Raw genomic sequence first — 12,191 nt, 5'->3', positions numbered from 1 at the left:
AATTCATTCATCAGGTCTGATGGATTCTTGTCTCCTAGGCCTTCCATGGTCAAAAGACGCTTGCCACGCTCATGCCTAGTAAGTTCCAATGTGTCAAGAAGAAACTGGCGGAACCTGGTGTTCTGGTCTTCTGCCAGAGGATGAGCAATAAATTTGCTTACTCGCGATGCAGTGGCCGCGTCCAATGTACTCACGACATGCCAAAACTTGTGTCTTCTGCCGTCATACCCCAAAGACGAAACTGGGTTTCAGCTTGAAGAAACCAAATTCGAGGCTGATGTCCAGAAAGGAGGCAAATGAAGCCCAACTGCATTAACTGCCATGGTGGTGGGAGTTGTTGTTGTTGACATTTCTTCCTTTTCCATAATGATTCAAATTTGTTGAATCATCACATCATGGTCACCAATTTGTAGCGGCTACTACGGTAGATGCTACTAAATAAAGGCAAACACACACAAAGGTAGTCAACTCAAGACTGGTTTATTCCCTGCCTGTTAATGAGCTTGTTAGTGAACAGTGGACCAGAAGGTTAAAGCTATGAGCCATTAGCGCCCTGCCCCTTTCGGCAGGGGCTTCATCTGATCCACTCGCTGTACTTTGGTGCCCAGCACTGCTAGCCCGCAATGTGTCAGGTAAGTCTGTGAACTGACGGTGGCGGTTCGCAATACTGCACTGTGTGCCCGCTACAATATGACATATTATGATGTCTGCTTTCCTCCACGATTGGAGGGACATGGAAATCTCTGCACTGGAATCGACAAGAAATTAAACACCTGAGAGACGATCTTTGAAGAAGAGATGGCGGCCGATGTGCCCATGAGCAGCAGTTGCCTCTACTGCTGGGCCTGGTTGTTTCCCGGTTGCCATTTTTAGAAGATGCAAGATGGCTGACAGGACCAGACGGCAGCACAGAATTTCCAATGCTACCAACAAATACGGCGCCCGGCGCCTCTACCACGTCCTCCACCAGCACGCATCCAACCAGGTTGGCAGAAGGGATTCCGTTGAGTGCCCAGAGCCTGGACCTGCGTAGTCAGTGCTGCCCTTTGCTGCTTCACCTCAGTTATCTTCAATAGATAAGGTACTGGGAGTTCACAAGGTGCAGTAAGGAGACGTTCCAATGCTCCTATCTTCATTGTGGAGGTTGTGGACATAACAAGGTCAGCAGGATTGAGGGTTGACGCTCAAAAGACACTCACCAAATGTCTTTAAACTCAAAGAAGTAAACATTGGGGAACCTCTGCTTCCAAAAATCCCATTCAATAGAATTTGTTCAAGCTAGCCTGCATCATTTCCTTAGCATCTGTGATGGTTGCCTATCACCTAGGCTTTTGTTGGATGGTAACTCGGCAATACGAGCCTCCCAGATAACTGAGAGCACGCAGAATAGAAGCCTATCGTATGGGAGGTTATCGTCTACATCCTCCACTTCACAAGAAATATGCCCTGGAAGACAAACCACAAATAAAAGGGTTGGCATTGCAGTTAGCGCAATGCCTTTACAGCACCGACGAATCGGGACCAGGGTTCGAATCCTATGCTGTATGTTAGGAGTTTGTATATTCTCCTTGTGTCTGCGTGGACTTTCCCTGGGAGCTCCAGTTTCCTCCCACCATTCAAAACATACCGGGGTTGAAGGTTAATTGGATGTAAATTGGGAGGCATGGACTCTTGGGCCATTATGGGCCACGCTGTATGCCTAATTTAAAAAAAATTACATTAAAAAATTTTTTTAATTAAAAAAAATTACAAATTTAAGAATTTAAACTGAATTTCAAGTTCTGACGTCACACTGTATGTGCCTTGGTGCATTATTAATTGAAAAGGGGGTGGAGGATCCTCTAGCTTGACCTCCCCAACTGCTCCTATAAGGGGTTTATCCTCTTCACTTTCCAGTTTAATCTAGAAAGTGCTGTAAACCCAAGGGGTCGCCACTGAAGCAACAGTAATTTACCCAGTTTACACACAATTAAAGAATACACCCACTCGTTTCTTTCAGCACAAAACAGAAGTTAAATCTCACAACACTGCACTATCTATTTCACCAAACACCACCCAGCCAAACCCCTCTGACTTACTCATTGGCACTCCGCCACACGGGTAATCTTCATGCTCTCACTCTCCTCCTCCTGCATCCCAAATCCATCCCACATATGCAGCCTTCTTAGCTAACCCACACATATGTGCTATTGCTCCCGTGCATCACCTCGGATACGTCATCAATGGCGACCTGCATCGCTCCGGATGCAGTTAAGTACGTGACTCCGACAAACTCTCTTCAGGACCTCATTATTTATATCCCCAAGTTCCTGAGCCTCCATGTCTTTCTCTTGGTTAGAAAGCTGAGTGAAGATATTTCAATGAGTAGAATTAGCTCGTATCTAAGTAACTATCTGAACCTACTGAAATTCACCTACCACCAGAATCGCTCCACAGCAGATGCAATCTCATGGCTCTCCACTCAGCTCTGGATCACCTAGACAACAGCAAATATACATCCATCAGGTACTTTTCATTGTCTACAGCTGAGCTTTCAACACCATCACGCCCTCACTACCAGTCAACAAGCTCCAAGACCTGGGCCTCAGCAGCCCCCCCCCCCCGCCCCCCACATCTGGATCCTTGATTTCCTCATCGGAAGAGGACAGTATGAAGTGGATAAAACATCTCCTCCTCACTGATTATTGACATAGGCGCACCTCAAAGATGTGTGCTTGGCCCACTGTTCTACTTGCTCTACACCCATGACTCTGTGGATGGGCACAATTCAAATGTTAATTGAAAATTTGCCAGTGACACTCTGGTCATCAGCAGAACTACGGATGGCAAAGGGGAACTGTATAGGAGTGAGATAGATCAGTTGAATGGTCTCACAACAACAATTTTGTACTCAATGTTAGTAAAACTAAAGAACTCTTCAGGAGGGGAAATCAGAACATGAGATGTTAGCAGTGGAAAGGGTCAAATTCCTGGGAGTCAACATCTCTGAAGATCTATCCTGGGACCTCCATGTCGATGCAATCACAAAGAAGATCCATCCGTGGCTGTACTTCGTGAGGAGTTCGAGGAGATTTGGTATGTCATCAAAGACTTTTGAAAATTTCTACAGGAGAGCATTTTGACTGGATATATCACAGTCTGGTATGGAGGTGTCAATGCAGAGGACAGAAAAAGACTGCATAAAGAGAGTCATGATCTTGGCCAGCGCCGTTATGGCCCATCAAGAACATCGACAAGAGAATCAGTATCAGGATTTATTGTCATGAACAAGTCACAAAATTCATTGCATCACGGCGGCATCTCAGTGCAAACATTCATATCAACCACCTTAAAACAATAAATAAAAATAGTGCACAAAAAGGCAAAGAAAAGTTGATGCGGAGTCTCAAGAAAGCAGCTTCTATCTTCAAGGGGCCGTCACCACCCAGGCCATGCTATTTTCACACTGCTGCCATCAGGAAGGAGGCACGCCAACAGTACAAAAACAGCTTCTTTCCCTCTGCCACCAGATTTCTGAATGGACAATGAAGTACAGACACTACCTCGCTTCCTCTTTTTTGGAGGGGGGGGCACTAATTCATTTATTTAACTTATAGCAATATTTGCACCTGTAATACTGCTGAGAAACAACAAATTTTGTGACATGTTCTTGACAATAAAATTCTGATTCTTACTATTATGGCTATTTTTGGTTCAATGATACGCATTTTCACATGTCAAGCAGCAGTAGAGCTACTGGTGAATATTAACATGTGGCTTTCTCAAACAATTCCAATGCCATACGGGCAACATCAACTTTGATGCTGAGCAGGTAAATTGTAAAATGATGTCGAGAACCCAGGGAAAAGGAAGGACCATTTTGATTCCAGCTCTACTTCACTTTGGATCTTTGGAGGTTTCAAGAGCAACAAGTCACTGATCATTCTAATATTTCTCCACTTGTAGGCTTAAAATATCTCAAAATATATATATCCAACATGACCAATTTCATTTAGATCTTGTTTGAGGAATATGTCCACACAAGCATCTCTACCTTTAATAGGATAAAGGATTATTTCCACTAGGCTGAATTCTTTGTGGAATCTTTTATGCAAAACAAATCCTACCAAAATGAAGATATACTTAACTACATGGCATGGGAGCAAATACAAAAGGCAGGTTGAACGAAATGGAAGAGAAAGTGGTGAAAGGATAGAACAATGTTTTAACATTCATTCAAAAGAGGAAGACCAATTCCAGGAAAGTTACTCGGATTGCAAAGATGTTGCACCAACTATTGAATCGCAACTAATAACTTGGTTAAAAATGAAACCCGTTTATGCATTCCACAGCTTTGTCGAAACATATTTTAGAATTTGTCTTTGAATGCAGCCCCCTTTCCTGAGAGTTTTCTGCAGAAAGCAAACATTGACTGTATGGTTTATACACTGCAAGAGGAAGTAATGTATCAACATGTCAGATATTGGCCACATTAGTCTGGATTAATAACAATGAAGATCTTATTCAGTTGACATCAAATAGACAATCAAAGGAAAAAATAAAATCTCAAAATGCCAAATGCCATGTACTCCTCTTACATTAAAATCATACAAGAAGAATAATGTATTTGTCAAGGCATGTTATATTTGAATTACCCTTGGATCAGGGTTTCAATAAAAAACAGGAATAAGCAGAGCTAATTGGCACTTCTGAGGGCTTTAACACAGTGAATCATTCATTCAGCAATTCAATCTAAAATAACTGAAATACTGAACAATAATGACTGTATACAAACGTGACTAGACTCCCAAAGCATGCTGCTACTTCCAGCTGTGATTCAGTAACAAACATAAAACTTGACATATTTTACCAAACTACATTTATGCTCACCCAATGCATGCCATAGTCAAATCTTAACGCTATGCACAAGGTGGATTGTGTGGATCAAAGGTGAAAATTGTTGCCCAGCAGTTTCCACATGTTAAAAGAAATATTTGTGTAAATTTCACTTCATAATCTGAAGTTCAGGACCCTCACAGACAGTCCCAACGGTGACAGATGTTAAAGAATGCCTGTAACTGTTCTGTTGTTGTAACTCAAGGACTCCAAAGGTCTAACATCGACATTTCTACATTGAGTGAGACATGTCATCAGGAGATGGCCAAGATGAGGGGTGCATCTTTTCGGCTGAAGCAACCTTGAAGAAGAATGCCACCATCATGGAAGTCAACTTAGTCATCAAGAATGAGCTCGTTATGGCCCAATATAACTCTGCCATACCTGGTTCCATGAAGCCTGTGTGCAGGACTATCCCATTCTGAAAGAAAGGACAGCCAGTATGATGTATGCAGTTCGGAACCTGGAATGTTAGAATACTCATTGACAATCCCAGCAAAAGCAACCTCAACACCATTCTGCTTTCACAACTCAGGAACTCCAAGTACTTTGATATTGCTGCACATCATACAGGAGATGGGAAGTTTAAAGATCGAGGCAATAATTAATTATCTTTTGCAGGAGAAGACTTAGAGAAAGTTTGCCTTCACATTAGAACATGGAGCAAATGGAAAGTTGAGTGGAGCATTGGCTGATCAAATTTAGTCCTGACATTTGTTTATGCATTCTGGGAGCCAAATAGGGATAGGACATATACAATAGAAGGTAAGGCACAGAGGAAAGTTGATGAATAAAGTGAAGTAGAGTCTAAGTTCCCAGAAAGTGACAACACAGGTAGCAAAGAAGGTATTTGCCTTCATAGGTTAGGGTGTAGAACACAAATGTTGCAACTTTACAATACACTAATTACACCACACTTGGAGTATTGCACGTAATTCTAGTCTCTATACTATGAGAAGGGTGTGCTTGCATTGGAGAGAGTGCAGGAGAGATTTTCCAGGCTGGTGCCTGGATTGGGAGACTTCAGTTGTGGAAAGAGATTGAATAGGCTGACCTTATTTTCTCATTCAGGGAAGTGGGGAGGGAGGGATGATTAAAATTTGTAAGATTATGAGCTATAAAAAATATTTTTACTGAAAACCATATGATAGGAGTATCAAAAATAAGAAGGCATAGGTTAAAACAAGAGGAAGGAGTTTTAAAGGTTATCTGAGAGGGTACGTTTTTTTTTTAAATGTAGAGAGTGATCAATATCCAGAATGTCCTACCAGCGGTGGTGGAATCAGCTAATAATTGCTCTGTAAAAGTAGCATTTAAACTGACTCATAAATAGGCAATGCAAAGAAGGATACAATCCTAATACAAGCAAAAGGGATTCATACAGATGGTGACAGATTTTGTTATATTTTATATTATATATAGATATGATTTAAAGGAGATAAATTATGGGTTTTTTTTTTACTGTAGGTCACAAACAAACACAAGCACTTCAAAACAGATCTCATTTAAAATGCCAGAGCTTGGCTCAAGCCAGACAGTCCAGGCTCCAAGTGCCTTTGCAAACCCATTGAAGAATGCCTATAGAGACTTTACAAGTAGGTGTTGGACATGTTGTGGAGTAATGGATTATTGTTTTGGAAAGCAACAGATGAACGGACTCAGAAGATTGGGTCTGGTGCTGCAGTCTGTCTGGATGCAGTTTCCTGTTTTTAAGAAGGTCATGTGGTTTTGCAAGCAGAGAGAGTCAAATAGGTTTTGCTCTGAGTGCGACAGAGAGAGAGAGAGAGAGAGAGAGAGAGAGAGGGAGAGAAAGAGACTGATGGTTTCTGCAGTGGCTTTTGTAAGCTTGTTTGAAACCCCATTTTGAAGATGGGTTGTGAGTTCTCAGTTCTGCCTGTTCAAAGCCTTTGTGGTCCATACAAGAGGAAATGGCTGGCTGTATAAGGGAAACAAAAAAGGAACTCTGTGGTGACTTGAAAGAAGGAGGTTATCATCTGGAAAACGCTGATGGGTTAAGTTTTTTCGGCAAGATATGGCTGATCGGAAGGATTCAGTTTGTGTGTGTTGAACGAGCATTAAATCTCTCCCTGAAAACCAACAAGAAACTTCTTGAGTGGTAACCATTTACTTTTCAAGCACCAAAGCCTGGTGAAAATTCATAAATGTTACATTTTTTGCATAGTGTAAGAATTGCCTAATACTGGTGAACTTGGAGGAGTGAGAAGTGAGATTGGACTGTGAATCAAAGAACTTTTCTAAACTTATACACACATTACATACATGTGCATTTAGAATTAGATGGGGGTTAAGTTAGGTTAAGTTAATAGTAATAAGTTAAAGATTGATCCTGTTTTTAATGTTTAAAGAAAATTAAAAGCAACTTTTGTTTAAGTAACCATTTATCTTGGTGAATTTCTATTGCTGCTGGCTTTTGGGGTCCTTTGGGCCCGTAACGTTATGGATAAAAAGGGTGCTCTCGGCATGTTAACTGAAAGACCCATTTTCTGTGCCACTTGATTCTATGACTCTAAGAAAAGGATAAAACTTTGAGTGTCTTATGACCCTTCTAACATAGAGACAAAGTGCTACAGTTACATTTTTATATGCATCTGATATCTGATCTGCCTGCAGCGGACATCTTTTTTTCTCTTTGGCTTGGCTTCGCGGACGAAGATTTATGGAGGGGGTAAAAAGTCCACGTCAGCTGCAGACTCGTTTGTGGCTGACAAGTCCGATGCGGGACAGGCAGACACGATTGCAGCGGTTGCAGGGGAAAATTGGTTGGTTGGGGATGGGTGTTGGGTTTTTCCTCCTTTGCCTTTTGTCAGTGAGGTAGGCTCTGCGGTCTTCTTCAAAGGAGGTTGCTGCCCGCCAAACTGTGAGGCGCCAAGATGCACGGTTTGAGGCGATATCAGCCCACTGGCGGTGGTCAATGTGGCAGGCACCAAGAGATTTCTTTAGGCAGTCCTTGTACCTTTTCTTTGGTGCACCTCTGTCACGGTGGCCAGTGGAGAGCTCGCCATATAACACGATCTTGGGAAGGCGATGGTCCTCCATTCTGGAGACGTGACCCATCCAGCGCAGCTGGATCTTCAGCAGCGTGGACTCGATGCTGTCGACCTCTGCCATCTCGAGTACTTCGACGTTAGGGATGTAAGCGCTCCAATGGATGTTGAGGATGGAGCGGAGACAACGCTGGTGGAAGCGTTCTAGGAGCCGTAGGTGGTGCCGGTAGAGGACCCATGATTCGGAGCTGAACAGGAGTGTGGGTATGACAACGGCTCTGTATACGCTTATCTTTGTGAGGTTTTTCAGTTGGTTGTTTTTCCAGACTCTTTTGTGTAGTCTTCCAAAGGCGCTATTTGCCTTGGCGAGTCTGTTGTCTATCTCATTGTCGATCCTTGCATCTGATGTAATGGTGCAGCCGAGATAGGTAAACTGGTTGACCGTTTTGAGTTTTGTGTGCCCGATGGAGATGTGGGGGGGCTGGTAATCATGGTGGGGAGCTGGCTGATGGAGGACCTCAGTTTTCTTCAGGCTGACTTCCAGGCCAAACATTTTGGCAGTTTCCGCAAAGCAGGACGTCAAGCGCTGAAGAGCTGGCTCTGAATGGGCAACTAAAGCGGCATCGTCTGCAAAGAGTAGTTCACGGACAAGTTTCTCTTGTGTCTTGGTGTGAGCTTGCAGGCGCCTCAGATTGAAGAGACTGCCATCCGTGCGGTACCGGATGTAAACAGCGTCTTCATCTTAAGGCAATGAAAAATAACATCAACATCGGAAGATGTCCAGCTTCCCAGTCGTCTGCAGTCAGCTCCACACGGGCTTTGAATGGTCCAAAAGAGGGAGTCAACAGTGGTTTTAATTGAAATCCTGCGATTGCAGGTCTGCACCCAAGATGTCATCGCCTATTAATTGGCGATTCTGGGGAAGCTGAAGACTAGAGCAGGGTACCAGAGAACGGGAAGATCACTGGCCATCTGAGAAGGAGAAGCAGAGGAGGTGACCTGTGGGGACAGTGACCATGGTGGCAGACCAGTGTGTGAGCTCTAGGGCTGAGGGACCAGTGCATGTAATGGGGTGCTGGCAACTCAAGGCGAGGAACCCAAAGAAGCTATGGGCTGCTGGAGTCTGCTGTTAGGAGACTCGCGCTGGGCTGTGGACTGCTGGAGACTGGCTCAAACTGGCTGGAAGGGTGCCAGGTATCCGAACCAGGATGCGAGGAGGTGCTGAGAGCGCTAAGGGTTTCAAACCATGACAGAGGTTCAGATCTGGAGCTCGGGTTCAGATCTGTGTGGCCACGAAGACTGCGGAAGCACTGAAGGTGAATCCACGGACATTCGGTGACTCTGGGTGGACTCTCGTTTGCTTCTCTCTCTCTGACTACATGTCTAACTGTAAATCTGACTGTAAGAGGCACTTAGGCAATTCATACCAGTGGCAAATCTGCCTGCCTTGCAGCAGAAAAAAGAAATTTCATGTAAAATGACACTGTTTTATTATTATGATAATGAATGGAACCTTAAAGCTTGAATCTTGAACATCGATGCTGTCTTCGCAAAGCTCTCTAAATCCACTCTCCCATGCTAACATCCCAGCATTGAAGTTAATCAAGAAAGTCTGTAGATGCTGGGGTTGACTCCACACCCATAACACCAAACTCTCAAATCAGATATTCTATTGTCAGCTGTCTTGGGAGGAAATTACCAATCATATCAAAGAAAAGATTCAAGATTCAAATCTCTTAGAAAAATGAAACAACCCTGATGACTCTTGGAATTTCTGGCCTATGATTGCTCAGTTGGGAAGGAGCATTTAGGATGGCAAGTTCATGTATCGATGGCATGCTGAAGCCCTTACAAATTACATATGACCTACCCCTTCTGTGAATGACTACATTTCCCACAGAATCCTCATCACTCAGTTCAGATCCCGGAAAACCAGAATGGAAGCAAGTCATCCTTGATCCCAAGAGAAGGCCTCAGAAGAAAGTGCTGTCAATATGTAGATTTTGAACTGTGGAATTTTAACTCTTATTCCAATATGTTAAAATATTTCCCAATTTGCAATTAATTGACAACTGCCCAAGACGGTGTCCGACTGACTTTTTCAGATAAATTGCATAGGCAGGTATAACAGCAATTATAAACTTGTATTTTAAGATTATACAGATGAGGCCATCGTTCTTTGGAGGCAAAGATCCACTCAGAGCTCTGATCCTCTCCCCAAGTATCCATCTCTTCAACTACAATGACTGACTGACTGTTAATGATGCAAGATTGTAAGTCATCTCATTGCACTTACTTATTTTGCTCCAAAGACACCCAATGAATTCCACAAATTGTTCCACTTCAGGACCGTTGCTTTTGCCATTATACAGATAGGAATATAAAGAATAAGCAAGTTCCAGAAGGTCAATGCATACAATCATTGTAAAAGTCTGGAATTCACACTGCTCACACACAATTAATCCACAGGCCAATCTTTACCCCCAAAGCCTGAGGTAAAACTAGTTTGGTTCCTTCAGTGCTATTTTAATGTATATTTCATACTCATATATATTAAAAAACATTCAATCAAACTAAACATCCCTAACATCTCGAGGAAGAAATTATGTGAGATCTTGTCAAAGGCCTTGTTAAAATCCTTGCAGACAACATCTACTTCCTTGCCCTCATTTTTGTGAACTCTTTATAAAAACTAACAACTTTGTGAGACATGATTTGCCACCCATAGTGCTGTGGAATTTCTGCTTGGCACTAGATGCAGATAATTTTTGCAATGTTACTACCTATTGATGTTATTGTCAGGCCTTTTTTTTTAACCGCTTGATGTTGAATTGGGATTTGGAGGCCATGATTTCAACTTTTAGTGCTGCAGATCAGTGGTGATGACACAACTTGCTGGGTGCACATGCTATACGATCCAACACGGCTCAAGCCTTCAATGTATTTTGCTCAGAATCAAAAGTAGGATGTTCAGCCCTTAAGTCCATCTCGTCATTCAGCAAAATTGTGTCAGATCTCAAGCTCAAGTCCACCTACTAATTTTTATTTCATAATCCCTTGATACTCTTAGCCAACAAAAGTCTGTGCAGAACATTTGGAGCAGTGTTTGAGTACTTTGTTCCCCATCGCATGCACAGATATTAGTTGCTGAGCTGGACTCCAGATGGAGTTAAATGTAATGTAAAGCAACTTCATGTTTTATTCTTAGTGAACACTTGTAACAGATGACGAGATTCTGGCTCTCTTAGGATAGTATGCCAGAGGAATGCAATGAAGTCAGAGTCCATCAGACAATAGTGGTCTTGTTACTGTTCAAACACCTACATCAGATTGTGGAAAATATTTAGAGTAGTTTTGGCACCAGGCCTGGAAGTTTATATAATGGTGACCTTTTGTGATTTTGGGAAGGAGCCATATAGCAGAATACAAACTACTGAATTGAAGGTCATATCCATTTCTGGGCAGGCAATGCATTAGGGCCTTCGATGGTGGTCTGAAAAAATTAATAAATAATAGGGGCAAAACAGAAACTGAATCTTTTCTATTCATCTGTTCGTAAGTATCATGCATCAAATGAAACACATGGCATCATTTTAGCAAGAAGGTTACCTCTATTTTAAAGCTACTCTGCCCTCTCCAGAGCCAATGAGTCAAAGCATTGGGATTGTACCCCATGCAACCTACTCTTTCCCCTGAGAAATATGAACAAGTGAAGAAGAGGATTATCCAACTTGAAATTCTTCGACTTTTCTTTGAGTATCCAGGCTACCTTGCCGGTCTCGTTGCACAGAAAGTTATTTTTTAATCAAAGCAACTTTTTACAGTCAAGTTTGCTATCATCTGATTGAGCAAGTACACTCGACAAGACAGCGTTCTCTGGTCCTCGGTGCAAAGTACACAGCCAGACCTAACACACATAAAAAAAATACATATGCGGGTCAAGTATTCATCTATACAAACAAATAAATAAATAAATATTTTTTGTTCCATGAATATGAGACTCTTGGATGGCTAGTGTGAGTAGTTCCTTTGGTTGTTCAGCATTCTCACTACCCGTAGGAAGAAGCTGTTCATCAGCCTGGTAATACACTTTCCTGTATCTCTTTCCCGATGGGAGCAGCTGTGTGCAGGGTGTGCAGTCATTTATTCTTCATCCCATCTCTTTGAGGAAACAATGCAATGATCTTGTTTTTGATTAATGGTAGCCCAAGTCTCCCAAAAGATTATTCCAGAATTTGTAATCAAAAGATTGGATTCAACTTATCCAAATCCAATCTAAATTAATGATCCTTTCCACCCATTCCCAAAGTT

The sequence above is a fragment of the Narcine bancroftii genome, chromosome 5, assembly GCF_036971445.1.
Source record: "Narcine bancroftii isolate sNarBan1 chromosome 5, sNarBan1.hap1, whole genome shotgun sequence".
Classification (NCBI taxonomy): domain Eukaryota; kingdom Metazoa; phylum Chordata; class Chondrichthyes; order Torpediniformes; family Narcinidae; genus Narcine; species Narcine bancroftii.
The sequence above is the reverse complement of the archived record's forward strand: the minus strand, read 5'-3'. Positions refer to the sequence as shown.